A 7174-nucleotide genomic window follows, 5' to 3' on the forward strand; every position below is an offset into this window, starting at 1 on the left:
AGTTGACAAATACCAAACCCCTCCCCTCAAGTTGTCTCTCTGGGGTGACGTGAATTCACGGGTTGGCGTGAATCCTGTAACGACGTCTCCGATCCTGCTTCTCAGGAGACTCAGTTTTTCTTCCAGGCCAGCCCCGTTAGCCGAGACTCCACCAAATGCCTCGCCTTTAAAACTTTTCTTTCGCTTACTGATTATTTGCTCTACAGAAAAACGAACACGGGCTTGCGCCTTTAAGAAGGGTAGGCCGTGACTCTGACGTCACTTGCTTCTCCACCCCCTCACCCCCAGAACGGTTTCTTCCCGGCCGGGAGTAACCCAGCCAGCCTGTGCACGCCGGATTAGCACGTGGATTCCATGGGGCCAACCATGCGCTTTCCCTGAGAAAAGTCTTTGGGGCTCTGCGAGGCTAGGAAACCCGAAGTGGGGGGTGGGGAGTGACCGGTGAAGTGCTGCTGGTCTAAAGGGCCCCGAGAGAAGGCGCCATTCACATTCCCTTCTTATACCAAGTGAATTTTGAAACGACACAAAATTATTTTATCAAGTGTCAGGGAGAGAGCCCAGCCCCAGTTAAGGTCCTTTACCGCCTTAAAGACATGGCTTACAAACAGTTTCACAGCCATCAGCCAAGAGATATCTCTTCCCATTTTACAGAGGAGGAAACTGAAGTCCTTGTGTGTAATGACTCCTGGTGTGGATTAGAATCCAGACTTCTCCCATGCACTCTTCGCATTTTACGGTGAGAAAATGAGGACCCTAGAGGTCAAGTTGCATCAAAATCACATGAATGCAAGAGCTTGAGTTCAAACTCCCACCTTCCTCTGTCCAGAGGACCTCCCACCGCAGCCCATTCTCGACCAGGGCTCTCTGCTCCTGGCAAAGGTTTACTCAGGCCTTAGGTCCCAAGAACTCTAAGATACAGCATGTGCAGGCCCACACCACTTACCTGCCTAAGATCAGAGTTCTGGGACTCCAGGAAGTGGTTCCAGTCTGAGCTGCCTCCTGCAGCAGCTGTGGGACATCTAGCAAATATCTAGGGGTCTTTAAGCCATTTATAAAATGAGCTGATGGGGATCAAAATACCTGCACCTCCCAGGAATTTTGTATTTTATGAGTTAATAGCTCTAAAGTACATAGAGCCCTGTCTGGCACTTGGCAAGCAGTCAGTGACTGTTACTATTACTGTTGTTGTTTAGTTGCTAAGTCCTGTCTGACTCTTTGTAACCCCATGGACTGTAGCCTGCCAGGCTCCTCTGTCCATGGGATTTCCCAGGCAAGAATACTGGAGTGGGTTTCGATGTCCTTCTCCAAGGGATCTTCCCAACACAGGAATCAATCCTGGGTCTCCTGCATTAGCAGGCGAATTCTTTACCACTGAGCCAGCTGGGGAAAGCACTGTTATTATTCATTGTCCCCTCCCCCTTGGCACAGAAATTTCTGGAAAGGGTCTTTAGAGCAACCAGGGATTCTGATCCTACTTCTGCCTCTAAATACAGACGCAGATAGTGATGACTCCTCACATGCCTTCTTCCCCAGAGCAACCAGGAATCAAACCTGGTGATCTCTGAGCCTCAGTTTCCTTCACAGTAGAAGGAGGGGCTTGCACTCCTTGCATTTCTGAGTTTCTTCTTACAAAAGGATGCCTTTGAGGTTTGTCACTACATTTCAGTTTCCTCGACTGAAAATAAAGATGAGGCCACTTGCCTGCTGATTTACAGACTCTTAGCTGAAGACAAGACTGTAAAAAGCTAAGTAAAGAGTTGACAAATAGTTCTGTGGCCTCACCCAGAGCTGAGCAGATCACAGCCCCTGCCATACCCTACAAGTAAATGCTTTGAGGCTGAGAAAACCTTGGGCACCGAAGGTCAGCACACTGGCAGCAGTGTGGGTAGCTGGGAGACGTTATCTACCACTGGAGCTGATGGAGGTGCCATCCAAGGGCAATCAGAGCAACTTCAGGGTGGAGCCACAGCTTGAGATGCTCATAACTGTGGGACCCTGGCTAGACTGGCCTGTCCTGAGAAGCAAGCCTAGAGTCCTGAGGAGGAGACGGCCACTGTCCTGGCTGACTCAGCCATGGTTCACACTGACCAGGCACCCAAAAGTCCTAGAGGCAGCATGTGGCCATCACCAGCCTCCTTGCCAGATGGGAAAAACAGATACTCCTTTCAACTGTAAAAGGGGAGAAAACAGTACCAGCGCCAGGGGTTATCTCAGGGACTGATGGGCAAGTCCTTGCCTGGCACTGGGGAAGGGATATAAACAGAAGATAGTTTATTGTGAGGCTCAGTTCTTCCAGGGCAAGCCCCAGCTTGCACCCCTAGGGCCTAGGAAGACATTTAGGGCCCTGAAGTAGGGTTCAGGTCCCTCCCATGGACTCCACCAGCACCTCTGAGTTTAGAGCCAGAACTGTTCCCACCAGAAGTGCCTTGCTGGAGGCCAGTCCCCAGGCTGCTGGATCACAGAACCAGAGAAAAGAGATCCAAATTCTGGTGGTGGTGGCTTAGCTGCTAAGTTGTGTCTGACTCTTGTGACCCCATGGACTGTAGCCTGTCTGGCTCCTCTGCTGAATTCTAGGCTCCCAGCTAAATGCCAAGTCAGAGCTTTGATTAAGCCCAGTGGGCAGGGAGAGGTGGGGAAGTTAGTGTTGTTTAGTCAAGCCCGACTCTTTTGCAACCCCGTGGACTGTAGCCCACCAGGCTCCTCTGTCCTTGGGATTTCCCAGGCAAGAATATGGAGTGTGTTGACATTTCCTCCTCCAGGGACTCTTCCCGACCCAGGGATTGAACGCACGTCTCCTACATTGGCAGGAGGATTCTTTACTACTGAGCCACCAGGGAAGCCCGGGGGAGTTAGAGAGGACTTTATTATGACAACTGGAGGAAGCTGAGGAAGGCCTCTATGGTCAATATTATTTTATCAACATTGAATTTCTTGAGTGTGATAATCATACAGCGGGTTTGTAGGAGCATGCCCTTGTTCTCAGGAAATGTTCTTAGGAGTGCTGAGGGGTGAATATCTGCAACTTAGTCTCAAATGATTCAGCAAAAAGAAAGAAATAAGGCCAATGTAGCAGAAAGTGAGGAGAAGCCAATGGCACCCCACTCCAGTACTCTTGCCTGGAAAATCCCATGGACGGAGGAGCCTGGTAGGCTGCAGTCCATGGGGTCGCGAAGAGTCTGACACGACTGAAGTGACTTAGGAGCAGCAGCAACAAAATGTGAACAACTGTGGATCAAAGCAAAGGGTATATGCTGCTCACTGTACCGTTCTCAAAATTTTTCTGAAGTTTTAAAAGGTTTCAAAATTAAAAGCTGGTGGGGAAAAGGATTTCTCCCTCTGAAATATATATGTATGGTATGTGTGTGTGTGTGTGTGTGTGTGTATATATATGTGTGTGTGTATATATATATACATATAGTGCTAGTGGTAAAGAACCCACCTGCCAATGCAGGTAAACATAAGAGACCTGGGTTCGATCTGGGTTGGGAAGATCCCCTGGAGAAGGAAATGGCAGCCAATTCCAGTTTTCTTGCCTGAAGAATCCCATGGACAGAGGAGCCTGGCAGGCTGCAGTCCATAGCGTTGCAAAGAGTCAGACGTGACTGAAGGGACTTAGCACACATGTACAGAATCAGAAGGCAACGAAGCTGGAAATTCCCTGGAGGCCCAGAGGTTAGGACTCCGCTTTCACTGTGGAGGGCTTGGGTTCAATCCCTGTTCGTGGAACTGTGCATAAGAAAAAACAAAAAACATACAACAAAACTGTCTTTCATTTTCTGAAGGTTAAAAAAAAATAAGAAATAAATGTAATAGCTAGAATCAGCCCACCTGCAGAGAGTCCTCTATCTGACCCCCACCCCAGACCTCCCTGGCCTGAATAGGGGGACCTGGGTGTGGTCTGAGGGGGTGGCCTCTAGAGGGGAATAGTCCTGGCTAAGACTCTGTAGAATTGCCTTCCCCCATCCTGCCGGGAACTCGGACAGGCTCTTTGTACTCTGCTGGAGGAATGTGGATTAATCTACCTTGGAGGAGGGCAGTTTTGAGCCATAACTATCAAAATTCCACATACCCAAGCCTGGCGCTAAAGTCAAGAATCCGCCTGCCAATTCAGGTTAGAAGATGAGGAAGATCCTCTGGAGAGGGGAATGGCAATCCACTCAAGTATTCTTGCCTGGAGAATCCCATGGACTCAGCCAGGCCACTTGTGAGCATTCCTCTGCTGATTGGCTTGCTGCTGTTCCCAGCAAGTTTCCTTCATCGTAGCCCTGTGTGTAACGGCAGAAAGCCGTGGAAGGGGACTGCCTGACAATATTCCCGTATAACAAACACCACCCTGAAAGGGATGCTGATATTCACCTCCGAGTGTAAAACAACCTCAAAGGTGTTAAATTGAAAAGCGGGCAGTTGTTCTCGATCGGAGCTCTACCGCCCCCTAGGGGAAGTTTGGGGAATTTAAGGGGCAGTCTCTGGTTTTCACAAGTTCCCGAAGCCCTGGCATTTTGATAGAGCGCGGGGCAGGGATGCTCAATGTCCTGTAAAGAATAGGACTGACTGACATAACAAGAATTTATCCCCATACACCTCTCAGCTTTCCTCGGTCTTTCTGGACAACCGCATACATTCTTCCCTCGGTGTTCATGGAGGACTGGTCCCAAGAGCCCCTGCAGATACCAAAATCCAGGGATGGTCGAATTCCTTATATAAAATGGCCTAGGAGAGTGAATACAGCCGGCCCTTTGTATCCGCGGGTTTCACCTCTGTGGATTCAAAAAATCTGTTGGTAATTATCTGACCTGGAAGCCAGCTCTATTTCACCCGTGCCATGAAGTGCTAAGTCGCTTCAGTTGTGTCCAACTCCATGCAAACCTATGAACTGTAGCCCACCAGGCTCCTCTGTCCATGAGATTCTCCAGGCAAGAATACTGGAGTTGATTGCCATTCCCTTCTCCAGGGACCTTCCAGACCCAGGGATCGAATTGGTGTGTCTTACATCTAACCTTCATTGGCAGGCGGGTTCTTTACCATTAGCGCCACCTCACCCACATCTTCTTAAATGATTTTATAATATGTTGAATTTCCCAGGAATAAAACAATCATGCAGTCTTCAGGAAGACACGTCTTTGTCTCCGTTAGAACTTTACCGACGATCACTGACCGTTCAGAATTTCTGGTCTGTTGGCCACCTGGCCGGTGTGAGCTGAGAAACTGACACAATACTCCAGCCCAGTCTCCATTTCTGGTTCTCCATCACCAGAGATTCATGGGCATCTACAAATTTCTTTTCTTACATGGAGTCAAGCCTGAGCTTTCACGCACAGAAAATACATAATATTTTATTCTAAATTACTTTCTTTTATTTTTCCTCTCTATTACAGTTTGCATTTCATACAGATTTTTTTAATGTGAATAGGAAATATACTATCTGTACATTTCACTTCTGAAAATGTATTGCAGGAGATATAAAACTGTTACCAGAAGAAGACTTCGGATCTGACTCTGCTGAGAACCTCAGAAAGGACCAGGAGCTAACCAAGCACCAGTAGTCCCGTGTAGTGTCATTGCCTCCTGGGAGCTGCAGGCTCTGCTTCTCACTGTGACCGAGTCTGCCAGGAATATGTCAGCCTCCAGAACAGGGTGGCCATGGTGCAGGGCTGAGCCCATGTCTCATCAACCCAAACAGAGGAAGTGCTGTCCCAGCTGGGCCCAGACCAAAGGCCTGACCTGTGTTCCTCTCTCTCCCCTTCTCTCTCTTTGATTTTTTTTGGTGTTTGTCTTTTTCTCTCTTTAAAAATATTTGGGACTTCCCAGTGTTTAACATTCCACACTTCCAAGGCAGGGAGTGTTGGTTTGATTCCTGATTGGGGAACCAAGATCCCATATAGCTCAGAGTGCCGTGAAAAAAAAAAAAAAAGAAAGTTTGAGTGTACTGTTGTAAGCCCTGGGATATAGCAGGGAACAAGCCATTTGGGGTCCCTGCTAATACTTCTAATACAGGAGACACACACAAACAAGTAAATAAGACAACTGCAGACCTGGAGGACATCTGCAATTTAGTGAAAGCACTGAAACACGTCATGTGATGGAGAGGCCCTGAGTTAGCCTAGAAAAAGGGAGAAGTAGGGGTCAGGGAACATCGATGGAGATTAACCCATGGTGAAGGCCAAGGGAGAGCAGGGCAGGCTGGGTTGAAGGGGAGTGCTCAGATGACGGCTCAGATGTCATAGTAACTTACACTGAAAGAACAACTATGATGGTTACAAACATAGGCTCCAGACCAGACCTGGGTCCAGTTTCTGGTTTCACCCCCTCCCAACTACAGAGCCCCAGGAAAGTTGCTTAACCTCTCTGAGTCTTTCTCCTTTCATCGTAAGATGAGAATGATAACTGTACCTCCCTCACAAGGCTGTGTTAAAGATTAAAGGAGAGCTTAGTATGGAACCTTACACAACCTGAGTCTCCATAAACATTAGCCAGAACTACTTTTTAAAAACAGGAAATCCAGTATACCAGTGACCATCCTAACATAAGAAATTGAATTATCATGTCCTCTGATGTGTATGTGAGCACAGATTTCTCTGCTAACTTGTTGGGGAAATTTGTCTCTTTTCTGGGCTTCATTTTCGTCATTTTTGAAATGGAAACAATAATTCTCTCAGCCCTACTTCCCTTTCAGGATTGCTGAGAGGTTTAAGATGACAGATGAGGCTTGTGAAGGAGGTTTGTGACCCGGAAAGGGTGACCTGGGTTGAGGAGGGGGGAGTTCCCTCCTGTCCTGCCTCCTCTCTCTGTTCCTCCTCGGGCTCCTGGACATGACACTGACCTGACTTCTCTGAGTTTTCTGGGGAAGGCAGTTTTCCTTACTGAAGCCCTGGCCCTATGCTTCAGAGGCAGATCATTAGATTAACAAGAGGAACCTCTTTGATGTCCTAAAAAGAATTCCTCCTCCCATTTAATGCGCTACTTTACAAGGTTTCTTTACATCTGTCATCCCATGTGAGCCTCTCATGACTGTGTAAGAGAGCATGTGGGGGTTACTGTGTACCCATCTTACAGATGAGGAAACAATCTCAGAGGAGTGAAGTGGCCTGTCCAAGTGACTCAGAGTGGGTGTCTCCTGACGCGTAGGGGGACTGCCTGGAGAAGGGACAGAGAACTCAGGTGGGCTGGAAGGGCT

Source organism: Bos javanicus, chromosome 19 (assembly GCF_032452875.1).
Source record: "Bos javanicus breed banteng chromosome 19, ARS-OSU_banteng_1.0, whole genome shotgun sequence".
Lineage (NCBI taxonomy): Eukaryota > Metazoa > Chordata > Mammalia > Artiodactyla > Bovidae > Bos > Bos javanicus.